A 13342-nucleotide genomic window follows, 5' to 3' on the forward strand; every position below is an offset into this window, starting at 1 on the left:
GACAGAGTGAAGGTTCATTCCTTTTTAGGAATTGCAATTCAATCAGTCGAGTGCGGCAAAAGCAATGGCGCCGCGTTTCTTTTCAATGATCTCGCAGCTACTTGCAAGTATGTCCATCCCTTAAGACGCCAGAAAACTAGCGTCAGCGGCGCGTCAGTGGGAAGTCGGTGAAGTCGCCATTGGAGCCATAAGCCAGCAATTACGACATGCGAATCACTCGCACACGACGCAGCTGTATGACAATGCTCGTGCGTGGGTGCGGATAGCTCAGTCGGTAGAGCGTTAGGTTTTCAACCAAAGGGTCCTGGGTTCTAGTCCCTGTCGGGGCGAAAATTAATACACTTTCCTAACGTCTAATGTGCTGGCAGTGGAATCACTACAGAAAAGAGTGAGCCCATGCTGCCTTCTGCCATGAGATTGCTTGCAAAGGTGGGAGTTTCAGTTGTCGAGAGACGCCTCTGAGACGTGCAGTCGTGGCCGAGTGGTTAAGGCGTCTGACTTGAAATCAGATTCCCTCTGGGAGCGTAGGTTCGAGTCCTGCCGACTGCGGAAATTTTCTCGCTCCCAGAAGATGGACGTTCAGCTGCATCCTAGCAGTTGCGTCACTACTAAACACGTGGGCCGCCAGCAAGGTGCAGTGTTCTTGGCTCCAGGGTGCAGCGCTACAGTCGTGCCCAGAAGCCACAGCTCATCTCCTCGTCTCACAACCGTCCACCAGGTGTCAGTGCAAGTGTCGCCTCTCTGGGCAGTGCAGATGTGATTATTTTAGCTTGCAGACGATGACGTGTAGCAATTAATGAGCAAACGCAAGTCAAACGTTTTACCGCGTGTATCTGCTAGATACTGCCTCACACACGTTGGAGAGGCTCACTCCTTCCTCTGCCTCGTTCTCTGCACACTAGTTGCACGTGGCATCGATATAGCACAGCTTTTCTAGCGTCAGCGAAGTCAATATTACATGAATCGAGTCGACATGTTTGCTAGTTACGACGATGGAAGCAGAAGAAATGTGTGTGGTACTTTACTGCATCTGCTGTTCGCCTTTCGGCGTCCCTGTGTTCTTTCAGACGAAGATGACTGTGAAATTGGCAACGGGGCAGACGTGCAAAAGAGGGGCGCTGTACGTCAGCCGAAATAGCTCAGTTGGGAGAGCGTTAGACTGAAGATCTAAAGGTCCCTGGTTCGATCTCGGGTTTCGGCACGGCTTCGTTTTGAAGCCGACGCCAATGGAATTGCTCTGACTTTGTGATAATGTAACTAGAGCCGAGAACGGACATGACTCTCTTCTGTAACTGTTCTGGTTGTCTAGTGCTTGCCATAAGAGGAACACAGTAGGCAACTCTCTGAGAAGTAAGAAAATAAAAAAACGTCCTACCGACTGCGTTCCCTGTTTTGTGCCAGGAGGTGAAGAACGTCTCCAGCGGAACCGTGAAATGAGCGAAAACGTGGGAAACATTGCATTCGAAGTGCTTGTGAATTTTCCAATTGCCCGATGAGTGTCGACAAAACACGTAAATCCTCTACTCCAACGTATGAGACGTAACGACTGCTGCAGTTTGTTTTTGCATCGTGTGTCAACATTGTTCGATGGTCTGTTACGAGCTTTGCGCGATAAGTTTGCAGACAGCATTCAGGCGACGTTTAACTACTAACAGCTCCATGCAGCGATTGCACAACAGTAAAGGACATGAGTCAATGTGTCGTTGTGCATCGTGAGATGTTTCATAAGGCGTTGTGAGCCCGGATAGCTCAGTCGGTAGAGCATTAGGCTTTTAACCTAAGGGTCCAGGGTTCAAGTCCCTGTTCGGGCGGAAATTTTAATAATTTGGTAGCGTTGCCTCTGGTAGTGGTGGAAACACTACGGAAAAGAATGCAGCAACGCCGTTTTCTGACACCACAGTGCTTTAAACGGTTCAATTTGCACGTGTCGGGAGAACGCTGCGTTCGGGGCAGCCGTGGCCGAGTGGTTAAGGCGTCTGACTCGAAAGTAGTTTCGAATCCCGCCGGCTGCGTGCGATTCTGCGTAAAGAGCAGCAAATACTTTCACACGCATGAATGAGCGTGCAAACCAATGACGCCATTCTAAACAAGACGAAAATTTCCGTTTAAGAATGCTGAGTTTCACGACGGCCGCTGCTTCCTGTGCCTACCGGTCCACCTCGCACTGACGATGTGACTGCAGGAAGCCGTCGCAGGCCCACGAGTGCGCCCCCGTCATTTTCTCGCGCCTTCGCCGAGTTCGTGAGTACACACACGTGCTTGAAATTGTTGGACAGAGTGAAGGTTCATTCCTTTTTAGGAATTGCAATTCAATCAGTCGAGTGCGGCAAAAGCAATGGCGCCGCGTTTCTTTTCAATGATCTCGCAGCTACTTGCAAGTATGTCCATCCCTTAAGACGCCAGAAAACTAGCGTCAGCGGCGCGTCAGTGGGAAGTCGGTGAAGTCGCCATTGGAGCCATAAGCCAGCAATTACGACATGCGAATCACTCGCACACGACGCAGCTGTATGACAATGCTCGTGCGTGGGTGCGGATAGCTCAGTCGGTAGAGCGTTAGGTTTTCAACCAAAGGGTCCTGGGTTCTAGTCCCTGTCGGGGCGAAAATTAATACACTTTCGTAACGTCTAATGTGCTGGCAGTGGAATCACTACAGAAAAGAGTGAGCCCATGCTGCCTTCTGCCATGAGATTGCTTGCAAAGGTGGGAGTTTCAGTTGTCGAGAGACGCCTCTGAGACGTGCAGTCGTGGCCGAGTGGTTAAGGCGTCTGACTTGAAATCAGATTCCCTCTGGGAGCGTAGGTTCGAGTCCTGCCGACTGCGGAAATTTTCTCGCTCTCAGAAGATGGACGTTCAGCTGCATCCTAGCAGTTGCGTCACTACTAAACACGTGGGCCGCCAGCAAGGTGCAGTGTTCTTGGCTCCAGGGTGCAGCGCTACAGTCGTGCCCAGAAGCCACAGCTCATCTCCTCGTCTCACAACCGTCCACCAGGTGTCAGTGCAAGTGTCGCCTCTCTGGGCAGTGCAGATGTGATTATTTTAGCTTGCAGACGATGACGTGTAGCAATTAATGAGCAAACGCAAGTCAAACGTTTTACCGCGTGTATCTGCTAGATACTGCCTCACACACGTTGGAGAGGCTCACTCCTTCCTCTGCCTCGTTCTCTGCACACTAGTTGCACGTGGCATCGATATAGCACAGCTTTTCTAGCGTCAGCGAAGTCAATATTACATGAATCGAGTCGACATGTTTGCTAGTTACGACGATGGAAGCAGAAGAAATGTGTGTGGTACTTTACTGCATCTGCTGTTCGCCTTTCGGCGTCCCTGTGTTCTTTCAGACGAAGATGACTGTGAAATTGGCAACGGGGCAGACGTGCAAAAGAGGGGCGCTGTACGTCAGCCGAAATAGCTCAGTTGGGAGAGCGTTAGACTGAAGATCTAAAGGTCCCTGGTTCGATCCCGGGTTTCGGCACGGCTTCGTTTTGAAGCCGACGCCAATGGAATTGCTCTGACTTTGTGATAATGTAACTAGAGCCGAGAACGGACATGACTCTCTTCTGTAACTGTTCTGGTTGTCTAGTGCTTGCCATAAGAGGAACACAGTAGGCAACTCTCTGAGAAGTAAGAAAATAAAAAAACGTCCTACCGACTGCGTTCCCTGTTTTGTGCCAGGAGGTGAAGAACGTCTCCAGCGGAACCGTGAAATGAGCGAAAACGTGGGAAACATTGCATTCGAAGTGCTTGTGAATTTTCCAATTGCCCGATGAGTGTCGACAAAACACGTAAATCCTCTACTCCAACGTATGAGACGTAACGACTGCTGCAGTTTGTTTTTGCATCGTGTGTCAACATTGTTCGATGGTCTGTTACGAGCTTTGCGCGATAAGTTTGCAGACAGCATTCAGGCGACGTTTAACTACTAACAGCTCCATGCAGCGATTGCACAACAGTAAAGGACATGAGTCAATGTGTCGTTGTGCATCGTGAGATGTTTCATAAGGCGTTGTGAGCCCGGATAGCTCAGTCGGTAGAGCATTAGGCTTTTAACCTAAGGGTCCAGGGTTCAAGTCCCTGTTCGGGCGGAAATTTTAATAATTTGGTAGCGTTTCCTCTGGTAGTGGTGGAAACACTACGGAAAAGAATGAAGCAACGCCGTTTTCTGACACCACAGTGCTTTAAACGGTTCAATTTGCACGTGTCGGGAGAACGCTGCGTTCGGGGCAGCCGTGGCCGAGTGGTTAAGGCGTCTGACTCGAAAGTAGTTTCGAATCCCGCCGGCTGCGTGCGATTCTGCGTAAAGAGCAGCAAATACTTTCACACGCATGAATGAGCGTGCAAACCAATGACGCCATTCTAAACAAGACGAAAATTTCCGTTTAAGAATGCTGAGTTTCACGACGGCCGCTGCTTCCTGTGCCTACCGGTCCACCTCGCACTGACGATGTGACTGCAGGAAGCCGTCGCAGGCCCACGAGTGCGCCCCCGTCATTTTCTCGCGCCTTCGCCGAGTTCGTGAGTACACACACGTGCTTGAAATTGTTGGACAGAGTGAAGGTTCATTCCTTTTTAGGAATTGCAATTCAATCAGTCGAGTGCGGCAAAAGCAATGGCGCCGCGTTTCTTTTCAATGATCTCGCAGCTACTTGCAAGTATGTCCATCCCTTAAGACGCCAGAAAACTAGCGTCAGCGGCGCGTCAGTGGGAAGTCGGTGAAGTCGCCATTGGAGCCATAAGCCAGCAATTACGACATGCGAATCACTCGCACACGACGCAGCTGTATGACAATGCTCGTGCGTGGGTGCGGATAGCTCAGTCGGTAGAGCGTTAGGTTTTCAACCAAAGGGTCCTGGGTTCTAGTCCCTGTCGGGGCGAAAATTAATACACTTTCGTAACGTCTAATGTGCTGGCAGTGGAATCACTACAGAAAAGAGTGAGCCCATGCTGCCTTCTGCCATGAGATTGCTTGCAAAGGTGGGAGTTTCAGTTGTCGAGAGACGCCTCTGAGACGTGCAGTCGTGGCCGAGTGGTTAAGGCGTCTGACTTGAAATCAGATTCCCTCTGGGAGCGTAGGTTCGAGTCCTGCCGACTGCGGAAATTTTCTCGCTCTCAGAAGATGGACGTTCAGCTGCATCCTAGCAGTTGCGTCACTACTAAACACGTGGGCCGCCAGCAAGGTGCAGTGTTCTTGGCTCCAGGGTGCAGCGCTACAGTCGTGCCCAGAAGCCACAGCTCATCTCCTCGTCTCACAACCGTCCACCAGGTGTCAGTGCAAGTGTCGCCTCTCTGGGCAGTGCAGATGTGATTATTTTAGCTTGCAGACGATGACGTGTAGCAATTAATGAGCAAACGCAAGTCAAACGTTTTACCGCGTGTATCTGCTAGATACTGCCTCACACACGTTGGAGAGGCTCACTCCTTCCTCTGCCTCGTTCTCTGCACACTAGTTGCACGTGGCATCGATATAGCACAGCTTTTCTAGCGTCAGCGAAGTCAATATTACATGAATCGAGTCGACATGTTTGCTAGTTACGACGATGGAAGCAGAAGAAATGTGTGTGGTACTTTACTGCATCTGCTGTTCGCCTTTCGGCGTCCCTGTGTTCTTTCAGACGAAGATGACTGTGAAATTGGCAACGGGGCAGACGTGCAAAAGAGGGGCGCTGTACGTCAGCCGAAATAGCTCAGTTGGGAGAGCGTTAGACTGAAGATCTAAAGGTCCCTGGTTCGATCCCGGGTTTCGGCACGGCTTCGTTTTGAAGCCGACGCCAATGGAATTGCTCTGACTTTGTGATAATGTAACTAGAGCCGAGAACGGACATGACTCTCTTCTGTAACTGTTCTGGTTGTCTAGTGCTTGCCATAAGAGGAACACAGTAGGCAACTCTCTGAGAAGTAAGAAAATAAAAAAACGTCCTACCGACTGCGTTCCCTGTTTTGTGCCAGGAGGTGAAGAACGTCTCCAGCGGAACCGTGAAATGAGCGAAAACGTGGGAAACATTGCATTCGAAGTGCTTGTGAATTTTCCAATTGCCCGATGAGTGTCGACAAAACACGTAAATCCTCTACTCCAACGTATGAGACGTAACGACTGCTGCAGTTTGTTTTTGCATCGTGTGTCAACATTGTTCGATGGTCTGTTACGAGCTTTGCGCGATAAGTTTGCAGACAGCATTCAGGCGACGTTTAACTACTAACAGCTCCATGCAGCGATTGCACAACAGTAAAGGACATGAGTCAATGTGTCGTTGTGCATCGTGAGATGTTTCATAAGGCGTTGTGAGCCCGGATAGCTCAGTCGGTAGAGCATTAGGCTTTTAACCTAAGGGTCCAGGGTTCAAGTCCCTGTTCGGGCGGAAATTTTAATAATTTGGTAGCGTTTCCTCTGGTAGTGGTGGAAACACTACGGAAAAGAATGAAGCAACGCCGTTTTCTGACACCACAGTGCTTTAAACGGTTCAATTTGCACGTGTCGGGAGAACGCTGCGTTCGGGGCAGCCGTGGCCGAGTGGTTAAGGCGTCTGACTCGAAAGTAGTTTCGAATCCCGCCGGCTGCGTGCGATTCTGCGTAAAGAGCAGCAAATACTTTCACACGCATGAATGAGCGTGCAAACCAATGACGCCATTCTAAACAAGACGAAAATTTCCGTTTAAGAATGCTGAGTTTCACGACGGCCGCTGCTTCCTGTGCCTACCGGTCCACCTCGCACTGACGATGTGACTGCAGGAAGCCGTCGCAGGCCCACGAGTGCGCCCCCGTCATTTTCTCGCGCCTTCGCCGAGTTCGTGAGTACACACACGTGCTTGAAATTGTTGGACAGAGTGAAGGTTCATTCCTTTTTAGGAATTGCAATTCAATCAGTCGAGTGCGGCAAAAGCAATGGCGCCGCGTTTCTTTTCAATGATCTCGCAGCTACTTGCAAGTATGTCCATCCCTTAAGACGCCAGAAAACTAGCGTCAGCGGCGCGTCAGTGGGAAGTCGGTGAAGTCGCCATTGGAGCCATAAGCCAGCAATTACGACATGCGAATCACTCGCACACGACGCAGCTGTATGACAATGCTCGTGCGTGGGTGCGGATAGCTCAGTCGGTAGAGCGTTAGGTTTTCAACCAAAGGGTCCTGGGTTCTAGTCCCTGTCGGGGCGAAAATTAATACACTTTCGTAACGTCTAATGTGCTGGCAGTGGAATCACTACAGAAAAGAGTGAGCCCATGCTGCCTTCTGCCATGAGATTGCTTGCAAAGGTGGGAGTTTCAGTTGTCGAGAGACGCCTCTGAGACGTGCAGTCGTGGCCGAGTGGTTAAGGCGTCTGACTTGAAATCAGATTCCCTCTGGGAGCGTAGGTTCGAGTCCTGCCGACTGCGGAAATTTTCTCGCTCCCAGAAGATGGACGTTCAGCTGCATCCTAGCAGTTGCGTCACTACTAAACACGTGGGCCGCCAGCAAGGTGCAGTGTTCTTGGCTCCAGGGTGCAGCGCTACAGTCGTGCCCAGAAGCCACAGCTCATCTCCTCGTCTCACAACCGTCCACCAGGTGTCAGTGCAAGTGTCGCCTCTCTGGGCAGTGCAGATGTGATTATTTTAGCTTGCAGACGATGACGTGTAGCAATTAATGAGCAAACGCAAGTCAAACGTTTTACCGCGTGTATCTGCTAGATACTGCCTCACACACGTTGGAGAGGCTCACTCCTTCCTCTGCCTCGTTCTCTGCACACTAGTTGCACGTGGCATCGATATAGCACAGCTTTTCTAGCGTCAGCGAAGTCAATATTACATGAATCGAGTCGACATGTTTGCTAGTTACGACGATGGAAGCAGAAGAAATGTGTGTGGTACTTTACTGCATCTGCTGTTCGCCTTTCGGCGTCCCTGTGTTCTTTCAGACGAAGATGACTGTGAAATTGGCAACGGGGCAGACGTGCAAAAGAGGGGCGCTGTACGTCAGCCGAAATAGCTCAGTTGGGAGAGCGTTAGACTGAAGATCTAAAGGTCCCTGGTTCGATCCCGGGTTTCGGCACGGCTTCGTTTTGAAGCCGACGCCAATGGAATTGCTCTGACTTTGTGATAATGTAACTAGAGCCGAGAACGGACATGACTCTCTTCTGTAACTGTTCTGGTTGTCTAGTGCTTGCCATAAGAGGAACACAGTAGGCAACTCTCTGAGAAGTAAGAAAATAAAAAAACGTCCTACCGACTGCGTTCCCTGTTTTGTGCCAGGAGGTGAAGAACGTCTCCAGCGGAACCGTGAAATGAGCGAAAACGTGGGAAACATTGCATTCGAAGTGCTTGTGAATTTTCCAATTGCCCGATGAGTGTCGACAAAACACGTAAATCCTCTACTCCAACGTATGAGACGTAACGACTGCTGCAGTTTGTTTTTGCATCGTGTGTCAACATTGTTCGATGGTCTGTTACGAGCTTTGCGCGATAAGTTTGCAGACAGCATTCAGGCGACGTTTAACTACTAACAGCTCCATGCAGCGATTGCACAACAGTAAAGGACATGAGTCAATGTGTCGTTGTGCATCGTGAGATGTTTCATAAGGCGTTGTGAGCCCGGATAGCTCAGTCGGTAGAGCATTAGGCTTTTAACCTAAGGGTCCAGGGTTCAAGTCCCTGTTCGGGCGGAAATTTTAATAATTTGGTAGCGTTTCCTCTGGTAGTGGTGGAAACACTACGGAAAAGAATGCAGCAACGCCGTTTTCTGACACCACAGTGCTTTAAACGGTTCAATTTGCACGTGTCGGGAGAACGCTGCGTTCGGGGCAGCCGTGGCCGAGTGGTTAAGGCGTCTGACTCGAAAGTAGTTTCGAATCCCGCCGGCTGCGTGCGATTCTGCGTAAAGAGCAGCAAATACTTTCACACGCATGAATGAGCGTGCAAACCAATGACGCCATTCTAAACAAGACGAAAATTTCCGTTTAAGAATGCTGAGTTTCACGACGGCCGCTGCTTCCTGTGCCTACCGGTCCACCTCGCACTGACGATGTGACTGCAGGAAGCCGTCGCAGGCCCACGAGTGCGCCCCCGTCATTTTCTCGCGCCTTCGCCGAGTTCGTGAGTACACACACGTGCTTGAAATTGTTGGACAGAGTGAAGGTTCATTCCTTTTTAGGAATTGCAATTCAATCAGTCGAGTGCGGCAAAAGCAATGGCGCCGCGTTTCTTTTCAATGATCTCGCAGCTACTTGCAAGTATGTCCATCCCTTAAGACGCCAGAAAACTAGCGTCAGCGGCGCGTCAGTGGGAAGTCGGTGAAGTCGCCATTGGAGCCATAAGCCAGCAATTACGACATGCGAATCACTCGCACACGACGCAGCTGTATGACAATGCTCGTGCGTGGGTGCGGATAGCTCAGTCGGTAGAGCGTTAGGTTTTCAACCAAAGGGTCCTGGGTTCTAGTCCCTGTCGGGGCGAAAATTAATACACTTTCGTAACGTCTAATGTGCTGGCAGTGGAATCACTACAGAAAAGAGTGAGCCCATGCTGCCTTCTGCCATGAGATTGCTTGCAAAGGTGGGAGTTTCAGTTGTCGAGAGACGCCTCTGAGACGTGCAGTCGTGGCCGAGTGGTTAAGGCGTCTGACTTGAAATCAGATTCCCTCTGGGAGCGTAGGTTCGAGTCCTGCCGACTGCGGAAATTTTCTCGCTCCCAGAAGATGGACGTTCAGCTGCATCCTAGCAGTTGCGTCACTACTAAACACGTGGGCCGCCAGCAAGGTGCAGTGTTCTTGGCTCCAGGGTGCAGCGCTACAGTCGTGCCCAGAAGCCACAGCTCATCTCCTCGTCTCACAACCGTCCACCAGGTGTCAGTGCAAGTGTCGCCTCTCTGGGCAGTGCAGATGTGATTATTTTAGCTTGCAGACGATGACGTGTAGCAATTAATGAGCAAACGCAAGTCAAACGTTTTACCGCGTGTATCTGCTAGATACTGCCTCACACACGTTGGAGAGGCTCACTCCTTCCTCTGCCTCGTTCTCTGCACACTAGTTGCACGTGGCATCGATATAGCACAGCTTTTCTAGCGTCAGCGAAGTCAATATTACATGAATCGAGTCGACATGTTTGCTAGTTACGACGATGGAAGCAGAAGAAATGTGTGTGGTACTTTACTGCATCTGCTGTTCGCCTTTCGGCGTCCCTGTGTTCTTTCAGACGAAGATGACTGTGAAATTGGCAACGGGGCAGACGTGCAAAAGAGGGGCGCTGTACGTCAGCCGAAATAGCTGAGTTGGGAGAGCGTTAGACTGAAGATCTAAAGGTCCCTGGTTCGATCCCGGGTTTCGGCACGGCTTCGTTTTGAAGCCGACGCCAATGGAATTGCTCTGACTTTGTGATAATGTAACTAGAGCCGAGAACGGACATGACTCTCTTCTGTAACTGTTCTGGTTGTCTAGTGCTTGCCATAAGAGGAACACAGTAGGCAACTCTCTGAGAAGTAAGAAAATAAAAAAACGTCCTACCGACTGCGTTCCCTGTTTTGTGCCAGGAGGTGAAGAACGTCTCCAGCGGAACCGTGAAATGAGCGAAAACGTGGGAAACATTGCATTCGAAGTGCTTGTGAATTTTCCAATTGCCCGATGAGTGTCGACAAAACACGTAAATCCTCTACTCCAACGTATGAGACGTAACGACTGCTGCAGTTTGTTTTTGCATCGTGTGTCAACATTGTTCGATGGTCTGTTACGAGCTTTGCGCGATAAGTTTGCAGACAGCATTCAGGCGACGTTTAACTACTAACAGCTCCATGCAGCGATTGCACAACAGTAAAGGACATGAGTCAATGTGTCGTTGTGCATCGTGAGATGTTTCATAAGGCGTTGTGAGCCCGGATAGCTCAGTCGGTAGAGCATTAGGCTTTTAACCTAAGGGTCCAGGGTTCAAGTCCCTGTTCGGGCGGAAATTTTAATAATTTGGTAGCGTTTCCTCTGGTAGTGGTGGAAACACTACGGAAAAGAATGCAGCAACGCCGTTTTCTGACACCACAGTGCTTTAAACGGTTCAATTTGCACGTGTCGGGAGAACGCTGCGTTCGGGGCAGCCGTGGCCGAGTGGTTAAGGCGTCTGACTCGAAAGTAGTTTCGAATCCCGCCGGCTGCGTGCGATTCTGCGTAAAGAGCAGCAAATACTTTCACACGCATGAATGAGCGTGCAAACCAATGACGCCATTCTAAACAAGACGAAAATTTCCGTTTAAGAATGCTGAGTTTCACGACGGCCGCTGCTTCCTGTGCCTACCGGTCCACCTCGCACTGACGATGTGACTGCAGGAAGCCGTCGCAGGCCCACGAGTGCGCCCCCGTCATTTTCTCGCGCCTTCGCCGAGTTCGTGAGTACACACACGTGCTTGAAATTGTTGGACAGAGTGAAGGTTCATTCCTTTTTAGGAATTGCAATTCAATCAGTCGAGTGCGGCAAAAGCAATGGCGCCGCGTTTCTTTTCAATGATCTCGCAGCTACTTGCAAGTATGTCCATCCCTTAAGACGCCAGAAAACTAGCGTCAGCGGCGCGTCAGTGGGAAGTCGGTGAAGTCGCCATTGGAGCCATAAGCCAGCAATTACGACATGCGAATCACTCGCACACGACGCAGCTGTATGACAATGCTCGTGCGTGGGTGCGGATAGCTCAGTCGGTAGAGCGTTAGGTTTTCAACCAAAGGGTCCTGGGTTCTAGTCCCTGTCGGGGCGAAAATTAATACACTTTCGTAACGTCTAATGTGCTGGCAGTGGAATCACTACAGAAAAGAGTGAGCCCATGCTGCCTTCTGCCATGAGATTGCTTGCAAAGGTGGGAGTTTCAGTTGTCGAGAGACGCCTCTGAGACGTGCAGTCGTGGCCGAGTGGTTAAGGCGTCTGACTTGAAATCAGATTCCCTCTGGGAGCGTAGGTTCGAGTCCTGCCGACTGCGGAAATTTTCTCGCTCCCAGAAGATGGACGTTCAGCTGCATCCTAGCAGTTGCGTCACTACTAAACACGTGGGCCGCCAGCAAGGTGCAGTGTTCTTGGCTCCAGGGTGCAGCGCTACAGTCGTGCCCAGAAGCCACAGCTCATCTCCTCGTCTCACAACCGTCCACCAGGTGTCAGTGCAAGTGTCGCCTCTCTGGGCAGTGCAGATGTGATTATTTTAGCTTGCAGACGATGACGTGTAGCAATTAATGAGCAAACGCAAGTCAAACGTTTTACCGCGTGTATCTGCTAGATACTGCCTCACACACGTTGGAGAGGCTCACTCCTTCCTCTGCCTCGTTCTCTGCACACTAGTTGCACGTGGCATCGATATAGCACAGCTTTTCTAGCGTCAGCGAAGTCAATATTACATGAATCGAGTCGACATGTTTGCTAGTTACGACGATGGAAGCAGAAGAAATGTGTGTGGTACTTTACTGCATCTGCTGTTCGCCTTTCGGCGTCCCTGTGTTCTTTCAGACGAAGATGACTGTGAAATTGGCAACGGGGCAGACGTGCAAAAGAGGGGCGCTGTACGTCAGCCGAAATAGCTCAGTTGGGAGAGCGTTAGACTGAAGATCTAAAGGTCCCTGGTTCGATCCCGGGTTTCGGCACGGCTTCGTTTTGAAGCCGACGCCAATGGAATTGCTCTGACTTTGTGATAATGTAACTAGAGCCGAGAACGGACATGACTCTCTTCTGTAACTGTTCTGGTTGTCTAGTGCTTGCCATAAGAGGAACACAGTAGGCAACTCTCTGAGAAGTAAGAAAATAAAAAAACGTCCTACCGACTGCGTTCCCTGTTTTGTGCCAGGAGGTGAAGAACGTCTCCAGCGGAACCGTGAAATGAGCGAAAACGTGGGAAACATTGCATTCGAAGTGCTTGTGAATTTTCCAATTGCCCGATGAGTGTCGACAAAACACGTAAATCCTCTACTCCAACGTATGAGACGTAACGACTGCTGCAGTTTGTTTTTGCATCGTGTGTCAACATTGTTCGATGGTCTGTTACGAGCTTTGCGCGATAAGTTTGCAGACAGCATTCAGGCGACGTTTAACTACTAACAGCTCCATGCAGCGATTGCACAACAGTAAAGGACATGAGTCAATGTGTCGTTGTGCATCGTGAGATGTTTCATAAGGCGTTGTGAGCCCGGATAGCTCAGTCGGTAGAGCATTAGGCTTTTAACCTAAGGGTCCAGGGTTCAAGTCCCTGTTCGGGCGGAAATTTTAATAATTTGGTAGCGTTTCCTCTGGTAGTGGTGGAAACACTACGGAAAAGAATGCAGCAACGCCGTTTTCTGACACCACAGTGCTTTAAACGGTTCAATTTGCACGTGTCGGGAGAACGCTGCGTTCGGGGCAGCCGTGGCCGAGTGGTTAAGGCGTCTGACTCGAAA

At 50.3% G+C, this 13342-nt stretch overlaps 18 non-coding genes across 18 annotated transcripts; all 18 read left to right on the forward strand.

The window, feature by feature from the left end:
- Nucleotides 1-467: 467 nt before the first annotated feature.
- On the forward strand, nt 468-549 carry Trnas-uga (transfer RNA serine (anticodon UGA)). The gene has a single exon. It is a non-coding gene; the product is annotated as a tRNA-Ser (tRNA).
- A 579-nt stretch (nt 550-1128) lies between these two features.
- On the forward strand, nt 1129-1201 carry Trnaf-gaa (transfer RNA phenylalanine (anticodon GAA)). Its single transcript has one exon. It is a non-coding gene; the product is annotated as a tRNA-Phe (tRNA).
- Nucleotides 1202-1738: 537 nt separating this feature from the next.
- On the forward strand, nt 1739-1811 carry Trnak-uuu (transfer RNA lysine (anticodon UUU)). The gene has a single exon. It is a non-coding gene; the product is annotated as a tRNA-Lys (tRNA).
- A 927-nt stretch (nt 1812-2738) lies between these two features.
- Trnas-uga (transfer RNA serine (anticodon UGA)) lies at nt 2739-2820 on the forward strand. Its single transcript has one exon. It is a non-coding gene; the product is annotated as a tRNA-Ser (tRNA).
- Nucleotides 2821-3399: 579 nt separating this feature from the next.
- Nucleotides 3400-3472, forward strand: Trnaf-gaa (transfer RNA phenylalanine (anticodon GAA)). Its single transcript has one exon. It is a non-coding gene; the product is annotated as a tRNA-Phe (tRNA).
- A 537-nt stretch (nt 3473-4009) lies between these two features.
- Nucleotides 4010-4082, forward strand: Trnak-uuu (transfer RNA lysine (anticodon UUU)). Its single transcript has one exon. It is a non-coding gene; the product is annotated as a tRNA-Lys (tRNA).
- A 927-nt stretch (nt 4083-5009) lies between these two features.
- Trnas-uga (transfer RNA serine (anticodon UGA)) lies at nt 5010-5091 on the forward strand. The gene has a single exon. It is a non-coding gene; the product is annotated as a tRNA-Ser (tRNA).
- A 579-nt stretch (nt 5092-5670) lies between these two features.
- Trnaf-gaa (transfer RNA phenylalanine (anticodon GAA)) lies at nt 5671-5743 on the forward strand. Its single transcript has one exon. It is a non-coding gene; the product is annotated as a tRNA-Phe (tRNA).
- A 537-nt stretch (nt 5744-6280) lies between these two features.
- On the forward strand, nt 6281-6353 carry Trnak-uuu (transfer RNA lysine (anticodon UUU)). Its single transcript has one exon. It is a non-coding gene; the product is annotated as a tRNA-Lys (tRNA).
- A 927-nt stretch (nt 6354-7280) lies between these two features.
- On the forward strand, nt 7281-7362 carry Trnas-uga (transfer RNA serine (anticodon UGA)). The gene has a single exon. It is a non-coding gene; the product is annotated as a tRNA-Ser (tRNA).
- A 579-nt stretch (nt 7363-7941) lies between these two features.
- Trnaf-gaa (transfer RNA phenylalanine (anticodon GAA)) lies at nt 7942-8014 on the forward strand. The gene has a single exon. It is a non-coding gene; the product is annotated as a tRNA-Phe (tRNA).
- A 537-nt stretch (nt 8015-8551) lies between these two features.
- Trnak-uuu (transfer RNA lysine (anticodon UUU)) lies at nt 8552-8624 on the forward strand. Its single transcript has one exon. It is a non-coding gene; the product is annotated as a tRNA-Lys (tRNA).
- Nucleotides 8625-9551: 927 nt separating this feature from the next.
- Nucleotides 9552-9633, forward strand: Trnas-uga (transfer RNA serine (anticodon UGA)). Its single transcript has one exon. It is a non-coding gene; the product is annotated as a tRNA-Ser (tRNA).
- A 579-nt stretch (nt 9634-10212) lies between these two features.
- Trnaf-gaa (transfer RNA phenylalanine (anticodon GAA)) lies at nt 10213-10285 on the forward strand. Its single transcript has one exon. It is a non-coding gene; the product is annotated as a tRNA-Phe (tRNA).
- Nucleotides 10286-10822: 537 nt separating this feature from the next.
- On the forward strand, nt 10823-10895 carry Trnak-uuu (transfer RNA lysine (anticodon UUU)). Its single transcript has one exon. It is a non-coding gene; the product is annotated as a tRNA-Lys (tRNA).
- Nucleotides 10896-11822: 927 nt separating this feature from the next.
- Nucleotides 11823-11904, forward strand: Trnas-uga (transfer RNA serine (anticodon UGA)). Its single transcript has one exon. It is a non-coding gene; the product is annotated as a tRNA-Ser (tRNA).
- Nucleotides 11905-12483: 579 nt separating this feature from the next.
- Nucleotides 12484-12556, forward strand: Trnaf-gaa (transfer RNA phenylalanine (anticodon GAA)). The gene has a single exon. It is a non-coding gene; the product is annotated as a tRNA-Phe (tRNA).
- A 537-nt stretch (nt 12557-13093) lies between these two features.
- Trnak-uuu (transfer RNA lysine (anticodon UUU)) lies at nt 13094-13166 on the forward strand. Its single transcript has one exon. It is a non-coding gene; the product is annotated as a tRNA-Lys (tRNA).
- Nucleotides 13167-13342: the final 176 nt, after the last annotated feature.

This window comes from Schistocerca gregaria, unplaced genomic scaffold, assembly GCF_023897955.1.
Source record: "Schistocerca gregaria isolate iqSchGreg1 unplaced genomic scaffold, iqSchGreg1.2 ptg000318l, whole genome shotgun sequence".
Taxonomy (NCBI): Eukaryota; Metazoa; Arthropoda; class Insecta; order Orthoptera; family Acrididae; genus Schistocerca; species Schistocerca gregaria.